At 37.2% G+C, this 15025-nt stretch overlaps 1 protein-coding gene across 2 annotated transcripts in view; it reads right to left on the bottom strand.

Annotated features, from left to right (window-relative positions):
- Positions 1-15025, bottom strand: part of DYNC2H1 (dynein cytoplasmic 2 heavy chain 1) — a 388746-nt gene that overhangs the window by 77889 nt on the left and 295832 nt on the right. The window lies entirely within an intron of this gene.

The following is a 15025-nucleotide window of genomic DNA, read 5'->3' on the forward strand; positions in this document are numbered from 1 at the left end:
TCTTCTTGCTATTCTCTAGAACGCTGCATTCAGTTGGTTATATCTTTCCTTTTCTCCTTTGCTTTTTGCTTCTTTTCTTTTCTCAGCTATTTGTAAGGTCTCCTCAGATAACCATTTTGTTTTTTTGCATTTCTTTTTCTTAGGGATGGTTTTGCATAGCATACCAAAATAATTTTAAAGGCACATTGAGGAAAGAACTGATGATCAAAAATGCCTAGTGGTGGAGAACGATAAACTCTATTCAAAATATACATACATTTAAAAACAAATGTTGTTCAATGTCTGTCATTCCAATATGTAACAGACTCACAGTATCCACAGCATGGCATACACATATACTTGCAAGTATTAAAAATATTTATAATGAAGTTTTGGGAAAGATGATTAAGCTTATCTTCAAGTATGTTCAGTAATAAAGTTATAGTCTAAATTTTTTTTCATCTAATAAAATCTAATAAAAGCAGATCAAATGTATATTTACTTCTGTGAAATTTATTTCAAAATAATGTTCAATAAAAAACTCTATGCTTTTACATTCATTAAGATTTTATGACTTCATGGATTCTTTCTTTCTGTATTGTTTTCTGTGACAAATTCATTTAGGCCAATGTCATGTTGGTATAAGTAAATATATGTATATTTTCTTGATAAAGTGTCTATTCAAATCTTTTTTCTCATTTATAACATTGGGATGTTTGTCTTTGCATTTTTGAATTGATTTCTTTTTAATATTTCCATACATATACATGTTCTTTGGTTGGATGTATATCTTGCAAATCTTTTTTCCTAGTCTGTGGCTTATTTTTCATTTTCTTAACAGTGTGAACAATTGGGGGATAATTTTTTTATATGTTTGGAGATACAGGTGTATGCATTATCATTATTAGGCTTTTGGCTATTTAATTGTTCTTACCATTTGTTCTTACCATTTACTATTTAATTGTTAACACCATTTGTTAAAGAGATTTTCATTTCTTCATTTAATTGAGCTAGAACATTTGGTGAAATCAATTGATTATCTCTGAGTCTATTTCTGGGCTTCCCTGGTGGCTCAGAGTCTATTGCTGAGCTCCTTATTCCATTTTACTGGGCTATGTATCTATCTTTATACCATTAGCACACTGACTTGATTATAATATCTTAATTAGTCTTGAAATCATGAAAAGTAAGATCTTCCATTTTGCTCTTTGTTTTCAAAATTGTGTAGACTACACCAGGTCTTTGCATTTTATTTGAATCAAATTCTCTATCACCAAAAAAAATGTTCTACACAGGTTATTTAAAAAAATTTTTTTTATTGTGTCTGTGTGGAATCTCAGGATCAGTATGGAAAATACTAACATCTTAACAGCACTGGGTAACCTGGAGTGTGAGCACAGCACACCTTTCAGTGCATGCTTCCCTTTATTTAGGTCTTTTTAAGTTTCACTCATCAGTGTTTTATAGTTTTCAGTGTGTACAGAAGCTTTATAAATCTTTTGTCAATTTTATCCTGATATGTCATCTTCCTGTTACTTTTACATTTCAATTTTCAATAGTTTTTTTTTTTTCCAGGATACACACTACATTTTTAATGTATTTACTTAAACTCTCTTCCTAGCTTTTTAGATGGCTTTTAGATTTCTTAAGGTCTTAAGAGTAGTTGATCATATCCTCTGCGAAGAACAGACAGGCATCCTTCTTCCTTTCCAGTGTGCATGCCTTTTATTTCTTTTTCTTAATGTGGTGCACCAGGCAGACCCTTCAATATAATGCTGAAAAGCAGTGAGATAGGACCTCAATATCCTATGCCCAATCTTCGGAGAAAAACACTCAGTCTTTTACTCCTATATTAGCTATAGTTTGTTCATAGATGCCTTTTCTCTGGTTAAGAAGGTTCACCTAAAATTCCAGTTTGGTGACAGGTTTTGTCATGACTAGATGCTGAATTCTGTCAAATGCCTTTTCTGCATCTATTAATAATGATTTCTAAAATTAGTTATTAAAATGGTAAATAATATTGATTTTTCATTAACTCAAATTTAAGATAAACTCCACTTGGTTATCCATTATTTTGAATTCAATTTGGTAATATCTTGGTGACAATTTTAGTATCTATATTCATGAAGGAACTCAGTCTGTAGATTTCTTTTATTATGATGTCTTTGTTAGGTTTTATTATCAGGTAATGCTAGTCTCACAAAAAAGCAGGGAAGTATTCCTGCCTCTTCTATTTTCTGAAATGGTTTACAGAATTGATATTATTTCTTCCTTATCTTTTTGTTAGATTTCACCAGTGAATTCTAGGTGTTCTCCTTGTGGAAAGGTTTTTAATAACAAATTTAACTTCATTAATAGAAAGATACATAAGTTACTATTTTTTCTTGACTGAGCTTTGGTAATTTGTATCTTTCAAGGAATTTCTACATTTCATCTAAGTTCATCTAAGTATAGTCTATTATGGCAAATGAAGGTTATAAGTTAAGGACGGGGTGTATCAAGGCCCCTTTGTTATTACATACATCAATAGGAACTGATTTCCATTTATTAATATAAGTACATCTAATTAATTTTTGATTATAAGTAAAGCTAGAAATGAGGATTTGGGGCAATTCTATGCTAATATTTGGTAGGCCTTTGGAGATGAGTATGTGGAGTTCGTTCTTCATAAAGCTGATCACTGCCTCTCATAATAAAGACTACCATTTAGCTGCATGGTCAAATTAACAAAACATTCAATGAGAGATGAAAAAGAAAGAACACTGAGGGGGCGGTCCTAAGATGGCAGAGGAATAGGACGGGAGACCACTTTCTCCCCCACAAATTCATCAAAAGAACATTTAAATGCTGAGTAAATTCCACAAAACTTCTGAATGCCGGCAGAGGACATCAGGCACCCAAAAAAGCAGCCCATTGTCTTCGAAAGGAGGTAGGAAAATATATAAAAGACAAAAAAAGAGACAAAAGAGGTAGGGACGGAGCTCCGTCTTGGGAAGGGAGTCTTAAAAAGAGAGAAGTTTCCAAACACCAGGAAACACTCTCACTGCCGAGTCTGTGGCGAGCCTTGGAAGCACAGAGGGCAACATAACAGGGAGGAAAAATAAATAAATAATCAAAACCCACAGATTACAAGCTCAATGGTAACTCCCCCAGTGGAGAAGCAGCGCAGACGCCTGCACCCGACACTAGCAAGTGGGGACTGGGCAGGGAGGCTCAGGCTGCATTGCTTAGAGTAAGAATCTGGCCTGAATGCCCCGAGGGCAATCTGAGCGAACTATCTTGGGCTAGCAAACCAAACTGTGAGATAGCTACCACACGAAAAGCCCTAAGACACTGCCAGGCCTGAGCACAGAACAAAGGACTGAACAGAACTAGCTGGCTGCAGACCATCCCCCTCCGGTGACAGGCAGCCAGAGCCAGAAGGGGGCAATCACAGCCCCAGAGAGACATTATCTACCAAACTGCAAGCAGGCTTTTTTGCTAACTAAGGCTTCTTGGGGTTCTGGACAGTCAACATCTGCCTGAGAAGGTGCGCCGGTAGTACACCCAGAAAACTGAGTGGCAGGGACGGGGGAGGCGATAAGTGGCAGCGACTGCGCTTGCCAAACACCTCATCACTTGAGCTGCCTGGACCTGGGAAGGGCACAAAACACAGACCCGACCGAGTCTGCGCCACTGAGGACTACCTGAGTGCCTGAACCTGAGCGGCTTAGACCTGCGAGGTACATGCCGCCCAGGGCCAGGCTCGGACAGTTCCCAGTGAAGCAACCTAGAGCCTGAGCAGTATGGGCAGGGAGGGTACACGTGCCGTGAGCGGGGGCAGGCCCAGTGTGGCTGAGGCACTGCGAGCACACGCCAGTGTTATTTGTTTGCAGCGTCCCTCCCTCCCCACAGTGCGACTGAACAAGTGAGCCTAAATAAAGTGTCCACTACTGCCCTCTTTGTGTCAGGGTGGAAATCAGATACTGAAAGTGAAAGTGAAGTGAAGTCGCTCAGTCATGTTCGACTCTTTGTGACCCACAGACTGTAGCCCACCAAGCCTCTCCGTCCATGGGATTCTCCAGGCAAGAATACTGGAGTGGGTTGCCATTTCAAGAGACCAGCAAACAGAAGAAGCTAAAACAGAGGGAACCACCTTGGAAGTGACTGGTGCAATAGATTAAAACCCTGTCGTTAGTACTGACTACACAGGAAGGGGCCTATAGATCTTGAGAAATATAAGCCGGACCAAGGAACTATCCGAAAATGAACTGACCCCACAATACCCACACCACCACCACAGAAAGTCCTAGATACTATTTTTACGATCATTCTTTTTTTTAATTTTTTAAAAATTTTTAACTCCTCTATTACTCCTTTAATTTTCACTTTTATAACCTACTATTACTTTGCAAAAAAAAAGACCCTATTTTTTAAAGCAAACTTCCTATATATACATTTTTTATAATTTTTTTTCTTTTTTTCCTTCTTTTCTTTAATAGTGTATTTTTGAAATTCCAAACTCTACTCTAGATTTTTAATCTTTGTTTTTTGGTATTTGTTATCAATTTTGTACCTTTAAGAACCCAATCTTCAGTACCTATTTTCACTTGGGAGCAAGATTACTGGCTTGACTGCTCTCTCCCTCTTTGGACTCTCCTTTTTCTCCACCAGGTTGCCTCTGTCTCCTCCCTACCCACCTGTCTTCTCTACCCAACTCTGTGAATCTCTGTGTGTTTCAGACAGTGGAGAACACTTAGGGAACTGATTACTGGCTGGATCTGTCTCTTTCCTTTTGATTCCCCCCTTTTATCTTCCTGGCCACTGTTGTCTCCTTCCTCCCTCTTCTCTTCTCTGTATAACTCCGTGAACATCTCTGAGTGGTCCAGTTGTGGAGTGCGCATAAAGAAGTGATTACTGGCTAGCTTGCTCTCTCCTCTATTTATTCCACCTCATCTCATTTGGGTCACCTCTAACTCCCTCCTCCCTTTTCCATGTAACTCTGTGAACATCTCTGGGTGTCGTTCACTGTGGAGAAACTTTTCATCTTTAACCTAGATGTTTTATTAATGGTGTTGTATAAAAGGAGAAGTCTTGAGACTACTGTAAAAATAAGACTGAAAACCAGAAGCAGGAGGCTTAAGTCTAAATCCTGAGAAGAGCAGAGAACTCCTGACTCCAGGGAACCTTAATCGATAGGAGCTCATCAAACACCTCCATACCTATACTGAAACCAAGCACCACCCAAAGGCCAACAAGTTCCAGAGCAAGACATACCACACAAATTCTCCAGCAACACAGGAACACAGCCCTGAGCTCCAAGATACAGGTTGCCCAAAGTTACTCCAAAACCACTGACATCTCATAACTCATTACTGGACACCTCATTGCATTCCAGAGAGAAAAAATCCAGCTCTACCCACCAGAACACTGACACAAGCTTCCCTAACCAAGAAACCTTGACAAGCCACCTGTACAACCCCACCCACTGCAAGGAAAGTCCACAATAAAGAGAACTCCACAAACTGCCAGAATATAGAAAGAACACCTCAAACTCATCAATATAAACAAGATGAAAAGACAGAGGAATACCCAGCAGGTAAAGGAACAGGATAAATGCCCACCAAACCAAAGAGGAAGAGATAGGGAATCTACCTGATAAAGAATTCCAAATAATGATAATGAAAATGATCCAAAATCTTGAAATAAAAATGAAATCACAGATAAATAGCCTGGAGACAAGGACTGAAAAGATGCAAGAAAGGTTTAACGAGGACCTAGAAGAAATAGAAAAGAGTCAATATATAATGAATAATGCAATAAATGAAATAAAAAACACTCTGCTCTGGAGGCAACAAATACTAGAAAAAGAGAGGCAGAAGATAGGATTAGTGAAGTAGAAGATACAATGGTAGAAATAAATGAATCAGAGAGGAAAAAAGAAAAACAAGTTAGAAATGAGGACAATCTCAGAGACCTCCAGGACAGTGTTAAATGCCCCAACATTTGAATCAAAGCAGTTCCAGAAGAAGAATACAAAAAGAAAGACCATGAGAAAATACTTGAGGAGATAATAGTTGAAAACTTTCCTAAAATGGGGATGGAAATAATCACCCAAGTCCAAGAAACCCAGAGTGTCCCAAACAGGATAAACCCAAGGCAAAACACCCCAAGACACATATTAATCAAATTAACAAAGATCAAACACAAAGAACAAATATTAAAAGCAGCAAGGGAAAAACAACAAATAACACACAAGGGGATTCCCATAAGGATAACAGCTGATCTTTCAATAGAAACTCTTCAGGCCAGGAGGGAATGGCAAGACATACTTAAAGTGATGAAAGAAAATAACCTACAGCCAAGATTACTGTACCCAGCAAGGATCTCATTCAAATACGAAGGAGAAATCAAAAGCTTTACAGACAAGCAAAAGCTGAGAGAATTCAGCACCACCAAACTATCTCTCCAACAAATGCTAAAGGATACTCTCTAGACAGGAAACGCAAAAAGGGTGTATAAACCCAAACCCAAAACAATAAAGTAAATGGCAATGGGATCATACTTATCAATAATTACCTTAAACGTAAATGGGCTGAATGCCCCAACCAAAAGACAAAGACTGGCTGGATGGATACAAAAACAAGACCCCTATATATGTTGTATACAAGAGACCCACCTCAAAACGAGGGACACCATACAGACTGAAAGTGAAGGGCTGGAAAAAGATATTCCATGCAAATAGAGATGAAAAGAAAGCAAGAGTAGCAATACTCATATCAGATAAAATAGACTTTAAAATAAAGGCTGTGAAAAGAGACAGAGAAGGACACTACATAATGATCAAAGGATCAATCCAAGAAGAAGATATATGCACCAACATAGGAGCACTGCAATATGTAAGACAAATGCTAATAAGTATGAAAGGGGAAATTAACAATAACACAATAATAGTGGGAGACTTTAATACCCCACTCACACCTATGGATAGATCAACTAAACAGAAAATTAACAAAGAAACACAAACTTTAAACGATACAATAGACCAGTTAGACCTAATTGATAGCTTTAAGACATTTCACCCGAAAACAATGAATTTCACCTTTCTCTCAAGTGCACACAGAACCTTCTCCAGGACAGATCATATCATGGGCCATAAATCTAGCCTTGATATTTTCAAAAAAACTGAAATCATTCCAAGCATCTTTTCTGACCACAATGCAGTAAGATTAGATGTCAATTACTGGAGAAAAACTATTAAAAATTCCAACATATGGAGGCTGAACAACATGCTTCTGAATAAGCAACACATCACAGAAGAAATCAAAATATGCATAGAAACCAATGAAAATGAAAACACAACAACCCAAAATCTGTGGAACACTGTAAAAGCAGTTCTAAGGCGAAAGTTCATAGCAATACAGGCATACCTCAAGAAACAAGAAAAAAGTCAAATAAATAACCTAACTCTATACCTAAAGCAACTAGAAAAGGAAGAAATGAAGGACCCCAGGGTTAGTAGAAGGAAAGAAATCTTAAAAATTAGGGCAGAAATAAATGCAAAAGAAACAAAAGAGACCATAGCACAAATCAACAAAGCCAAAAGCTGGTTCTTTGAAAGGATACATAAAATTGACAAACCATTAGCCAGACTCATCAAGAAACAAAGGGAGAAAAATCAAATCAATAAAATTAGAAATGAAAATGGAGAGATCACAACAGACAACACAGAAATACACAGGATTATAAGAGACTACTATCAGCAATTATATGCCAATAAAATGGACAACGTGGAAGAAATGGACAAATTCTAAGAAAAGTACAACTTTCCAAAACTGAACCAGGAAGAAATAGAAAATCTTAACAGACCCATCACAAGCACGGAAATTGAAACTGTAATCAGAAATCTTCCAGCAAACAAAAGTCCAGGTCCAGATGGCTTCACAGCTGAATTCTACCAAAAATTTAGAGAAGAGCTAACACCTATCCTACTGAAACTCTTCCAGAAAATTGCAGAGGAAGGTAAACTTCCAAACTCATTCTATGAGGCCACCATCACCCTAATACCAAAACCTGACGAAGATGCCACAAAAAAAGAAAACTACAGGCCAATATCACTGATGAACATAGATGCAAAATTCTTTAACAAAATTCTAGCAGTCAGAATCCAACAACACATTAAAAAGATCATACACCATGACCAAGTGGGCTTTAGACCAGGGATGCAAGGATTCTTCAATATCTGCAAATCAATCAATGTAATTCACCACATTAACAAATTGAAAAATAAAAACCATATGATTATCTCAATAGATGCAGAGAAGGCCTTTGACAAAATTCAACATCCATTTATGATAAAAACTCTCCAGAAAGCAGGAATAGAAGGAACATACCTCAACATAATAAAAGCTATATATGACAAACCCACAGCAAACATTACCTTCAATGGTGAAAGATTGAAAGCATTTCCCCTAAAGTCAGGAACAAGACAAGGGTGCCCACTTTCACCGCTACGATTCAACATAGTTCTGGAAGTTTTGGCCACAGCAATCAGAGCAGAAAAAGAAATAAAAGGAATCCAAATTGGAAAAGAAGTAAAACTCTCACTGTTTGCAGATGACATGATCCTCTACATAGAAAACCCTAAAGACTCCACCAGAAAATTACTAGAGCTCATCAATGAATATAGTAAAGTTGCAGGATATAAAATCAACACACAGAAATCCCTTGCATTCCTATACACTAATAATGAGAAAATAGAAATTAAGGAAACAATTCCATTCACCATTGCAACGAAAAGAATAAAATACTTAGGAATATATCTACCTAAAAAACTAAAGACCTATATATAGAAAACTATAAAACACCGGTGAAACAAATGAAAGAGGACACTAATACATGGAGAAATATACTATGTTCATGGATTTGAAGAATCAATATAGTGAAAATGAGTATACTACCCAAAGCAATCTATAGATTCAATGCAATCCCTATCACGCTATCAACGGTATTTTTCACAGAGCTAGAACAAATAATTTCACAATTTGTATGGAAATACAAAAAACCTCAAATAGCCAAAGCAATCTTGAGAAAGAAGAATGGAACTGGAGGAATCAACCTGCCTGACTTCAGGCTCTACTACAAAGCCACAGTCATCAAGACAGTATGGTACTGGCACAAAGACAGAAATATAGATCAATGGAACAAAATAGAAACCCCAGAGATAAATCCACACACCTATGGACACTTTATCTTTGACAAAGGAGGCAAGAATATACAATGGATGAAAGACAATCTCTTTAACAAGTGGTGCAGGGAAAACTGGTTAACCACTTGTAAAAGAATGAAACTAGAACACACAAAAATAAACACAAAATGGATTAAAGATCTAAATGTAAGACCTGAAACTATAAAGCTCCTAGAGGAGAACATAGGCAAAACACTCTCCAACATAAATCACAGCAGGATCCTCTATGACCCACTTCCCAGAATATTGGAAATAAAAGCAAAAATAAACAAATGGGACTGAAATAAACTTAAAAGCTTCTGCACAACAAAGGAAACTATAAGCAAGGTGAAAAGACAGCCTTTAGAATGGGAGAAAATAATAGCAAATGAAGCAACTGACAAACAACAACTAATCTCAAAAATATACAAGCAACTCCTGCAGCTCAATTCCAGAAAAATAAAGGACCCAATCAAAAAATGGGTGAAAGAACTAATAGACATTTCTCCAAAGAAGACATACAGATGGCTAACAAACACATGAAAAGATGCTCAACATCACTCATTATCAGAGAAATGCAAATCAAAACCACAATGAGGTACCATTTCATGCCAGTCAGAATGGCTGCGATCCAAAAGTCTACAAGCAATAAATGCTGGAGAGGGTGTGGAGAAAAGGGAACCCTCGTACACTGTTGGTGGGAATGCAAACTAGTACAGCCACTATGGAGAACAGTGTGGGGATTCCTTAAAAAAACTGGAAATAGTACTGCCTTATGACCCAGCAATCCCACTGCTGGGCATACACACCGAGGAAACCAGTACTGAAAGAGACACGTGTACCCCAATGTTCATGGCAGCACTGTTTATAACAGCCAGGACGTGGAAGCAACCTAGATGCCCATCAGCAGGCGAATGGATAAGAAAGCTGCGGTACATATACACAATGGAGTATTACTCAGCCATTAAAAAGAATACATTTGATCAGTTCTAATAAGGTGGATGAAACTGGAGCCGATTATACAGAGTGAAGGAAGCCAGAAAGAAAAATACCAATACAGTATACTAACGCATATATATGGAATTTAGAAAGACGGTAATGATAACCCTGTATGTGAGACAGCAAAGAGACACAGATGTATAGAACAGTCTTTTGGACTCTGTGGGAGAGGGAGAGGGTGGGATGATTTGGGTGAATGGCATTGAAACATGTATAATATCATATATGAAATGAATCACCAGTCCAGGTTTGATGCATGATACTGGATGCTTGGGGCTGGTGCACTGGGATGACCCAGAGGGATGGTACAGGGAGGGAGGTGGGAGCGGGGTTCAAGATGGGGAACACATGTATACCTGTGGCGGATTCATGTTGATGTATGGCAAAACCAATACAATATTGTAAAGTAATTAACCTCCATATAAAATAAATAAATTTATTATTATTATTAGAAAAAAAAGAACACTGAGCTAGGAAATACATCTGGACTGTAGTATGGGCTCTGATGCTTTACCAGGTTAGCAACTCCTTTCAGCTTTGGTTTTCTAACAGAAATAAAAGGGAGATGATAAGGGCTGAAAATCAGATGAGGGGACACAAGGGCTCCATAACTGGCAGTGTTACATGAAACATAAGCTACTACTCTCTTCTAATGGACAAATGCAAATTATTCAACATGAATAATTATCATTGGGTAAAACAGTTTGTATGTGACTTTTCTTAGAACGTATTTGTATGAAGGTAGGTAAATTTGAAAAGGGGGGCCTTTAAGAAAAGATGCGGTCTTCAACCATTTAATCTTTTCTTTTCCCCCAAAGACTGGAAGATGGATAATGGAGGTCGCACAGATGGTGACAGAGGTATGGGGATGGCACAAAGGTGAGGCAGCAGCTGCTGCTGCCCTTTCTGATGAGACTGTCTAAAGAGCAGCGTTTCTGAAACCTCGGCATGCAGCAGGCCCTCTCAAGGGACTGACAAAACACAGACTGCAGGGCGACATGTTCAGAATTTGTGACCAATTAGCCTGGGGTGGGGCCTGAGAATCTGTAATTTTACCAAGTTCTCAGATGATACTGATGTTATTGTCTGGAGAACCTACTTTGAGAGACACTGCTTAAAGAAGACCATGGCAGAGAAAGGGGTGAAAGGAAAAACGTGTCTATCAAAGGAGCTCAGAGGCAATCTTAATAAAGCTCGTGTGTGTGTGTGTGGGTCTGTGTCTGTGCACATGCACGCATGCACGCGTGTGTGTGTGCATGCATATTTTTTTTTAAAGCGTAGCTCTTTCCTTCAAGTTTCAGAAGTGCCACTAATTTGATAAAAGGTAAAAAAAACAGTTGTTTGGAAACTTAATGACTCAAGATCTATTAGCAATTTTGCTGTACTGTTGAGTGACTCCTGTGATTTTTACAAAAAAGTTTCAGTAGATCACCAGAAATGTGTCAAGGAAAAAGTGTGATAATTCTCCCTAGGAAAATTCTTACTCCAATCATTTCAGAGACTGTAAAGAAAATGTCAAGTACTGAACTATTTCCTAAATTAAATTAAGTCATATCACATAATTCAGAACTTGTCACATTCAAATGTAATAAAACATTAAATTTTTATCCTGAAATAAATGGGATAGTACTAGATTCAAATTTTTGGTAAAATGCATTAGAAAGTAAATGTCAGAAACTATTTTACTGATCTTATCCCAGTGAAAGTCAGCCTTGTCTTATTTGAGTTTTACCAAACACCCTGAAATATTTCCAAAGATACTATCTGTGATATAATTTAAATGTGCTTCACAAAGCACATTTTTTATCCTTAGAAAGAATTTTAACAAATTCACTTTCAGGCAAATTATACAAATATTTTGAAAATAGTGATATTTTAGAGGCTATATTTCTTAAGTCAAAGTGTAATGTAGAATACAATAATTAACAATGAGATTGCACATCTTACATAAACATATTTTTAAGAAATAAGTCATCAGATCCTATATCAAGGACAGAAACACTTAGCAGAGCTTAATGGGCTAAGGTGAAGATAAGAAATGTTATAAACAATTAATACTTTAGAACTCTTCCCTAAAACATCATTCTTTGGTCTTATTCAAGAACCATGTTTCATATAACAAAAGCATTTAGGTTTTTTTTGCTATCTTTCAATAAGATCTATTGTAAACCATATTATATTACAGTCATAAAAATAATTTATCCATTTTTTTAAAAGTGTGTATGTCAAAGATTACCCAAATGGTTAATAGCAGAAACAAAACAAGAAATCACATTTGTCATTACCTTTCATACTTTTCATTAATATGATATAGAATTCTCAAGCACTTTATCCATGGTAACAAATTAACTTTCACAACAATCACATGATGTAGGTCCCTTTACTACTCTGATCTGACGCAAGAGAAAGTTTAAGAGGTTTAAGTGACCTGTCCAAAGTCACACAGCTATTAAACGGCAGAACAGAATGAAACAGGCAGACCTATTCTGGAAGCCACATTCCTAGCTTCTTTATTACATTACATTTACATGAAAATATTCTTATTTCCTATAACATTTAATACAAACTCTTTTCTTTGGCTTTAAAGACCTCAGAAATCTGATGTAACCTTAGTTTTACTACACTTCGTGGTACACCAGCTCCACTGGACTTACTGTTCTCTTCTACACAAGTCATGTTCTTCCAGCATCACTAGTCTCCTCTTACTCTTGATGCAACTGTAACTGTCTATACCATACATTTTATCCATATACAGCATGTAGGTGGATTTAAAGATACACACTCTCATGAATATTTACATTTTCACAAATAAATTTAAATTCATTTACATTTATTTTGACAATCAGACCTGTCTAGATTCAAATCCTGACTGTGTAAATTACTCATTGTGTGACTGGTTAAATTATTTAATGCTCCTCTGCCCCAGGTTCCTCACAGTAAAAGGGGGCTAACATAGCACCATCTCGTACTGTTAATGTGGTGATTAAATGAGTTAATTAATGTAATTTTAAAGTTCTTAGAACACTTTGCCACTGGTTCCTTCACTGTGTCATGAAGCTTTCATGATTGATAATATATCTACTTTAAATTGGAAACTAATTAGTTACAATTTGTCATATAGAACAATACTGCACCACTCTGATAACCACAAACGATTAATAGAGATAGTAATCTACAAAAAAAAGAAAATGCAAAGCTGAGACTCTTTTTTCCAGGGTAAAGAAAAGAGGAACATACAGTTGCTACGTGTTTTTTTGAAATATTTTTAAAATTTTATTTAATTTATTGATTTCTTATGTTCAATTTTTGGGGCCATACCCTGTGGCATGCAAGATCTTATTAGGATCAAACTTGCCCCCATTTCAGCAGAAGTGGGGAGTTGTAACCACTGGATCTCCAAGAAAGCCCCTGGAATAGATCTTTTTATATATGTGAATAAAGAATATTAAGATGGGCTGAAAATACATATGTTGAAACCCTAAACCCTGCTATCATGGTCCTGAAGCTAAGGTCTGGGAGAGGTAATTAGGTCACATGGGTGAGGTCTGGGGGAGGTAACTGAGTTGTAAGAGTGCATGGAGACTTCATGATGGAATTAGTGTCCTGAGAAGGAGAGACAGGAGAGTTTGCATTTTCTCTCATTCCTCTATACCCTGCGAGGACACAGCAAGAAGAGAGCCATCAGCAAATTAGGAAGCAGGTCTCACCAGACGCCAGATCTAACAGTAACTCAGTCTTCAACTTTCCAGCCTCCAGAATTGTGAGAAATAAATATTTGTTGTTTAAGCCATCCATTCTATGTTAATTTGTTATAGTAGCCTGAATTAAAACAGAAATCTTTTTTATGTTAGGGAGTGAGATACAGGCAGTTCTAGGAAGCCTATCTTTTATTTTCAAACACAGAAGACTTTTAGGTTGACTATCATTTTCTCTATATTGAGGGTAAACAGCAGGAAAAAAAAAAACCACATACATACATTTTTTTCTTTCTAAATTCCTATAGAGCCCTAGTGACATCTTTTCCAAATGCCAGGTTCTGCAAAGTTTATATTCTCCAAATTAGCTAAAGTGAATCTACATAAGATACTCTAAATGCTTTGTTTTTATCCAAGAGATATGAAATAACATGGATTTTAATGTCATTTATAATGGTCCAATTATTCATCAAGAGATGTGTTGATTTCCTTTTCCTCTGCTTATGGTGTTTCTATTTGGTAAGTATCCTTCCCTTACTTGTAGTATATGAATTACAGATGGAGCAGAATCTCTCCCCAGATTCTGGGAGATGCATTTGGCTTAAGCCCCAGCCAGTGAGACCTCCGCACAAGCTGCCTACAGAACTAGTAAAGGACTAGGCACAAAACACAAGCCATTCAATTTGAAGCAAAGTTAATCCCAAGATTTTTGCTTGAGTTGCCAGGAAACGGGTACTCTCTCTTGGACTTAGACAACATAAGACTTGAACTCCTGGGAGACCACCATGTGTAGATGACCCATCCAAAAGTGAAGTTGTATGGAAGATGCATACACACACATACACACAGACACACACACTATGACTAGAGAGGTAGATAAATAACACAAGCCGAGATCCTAATGACAATTTTAAGCTGCATCAAGCTGATTTAATGTGGCTACCCTTGGATCCTTCAGTTACAACAGCCAATTAATTCTATGTGGCTTAAGCTAGTTTACCCTGGAGGAGGGAAAAGCCACCCACTCCAGTATACTGGCCTGGAGAATTCCATGGACTGTATAATCCACGGGGTCACAGAGTCGGACACAACTGAGAGACTTTCACACTAAGCTACTTTAACTTGGATTTTCTGTTACTGTAAATTG

The sequence above is a fragment of the Ovis aries genome, chromosome 15, assembly GCF_016772045.2.
Source record: "Ovis aries strain OAR_USU_Benz2616 breed Rambouillet chromosome 15, ARS-UI_Ramb_v3.0, whole genome shotgun sequence".
Classification (NCBI taxonomy): Eukaryota; Metazoa; Chordata; class Mammalia; order Artiodactyla; family Bovidae; genus Ovis; species Ovis aries.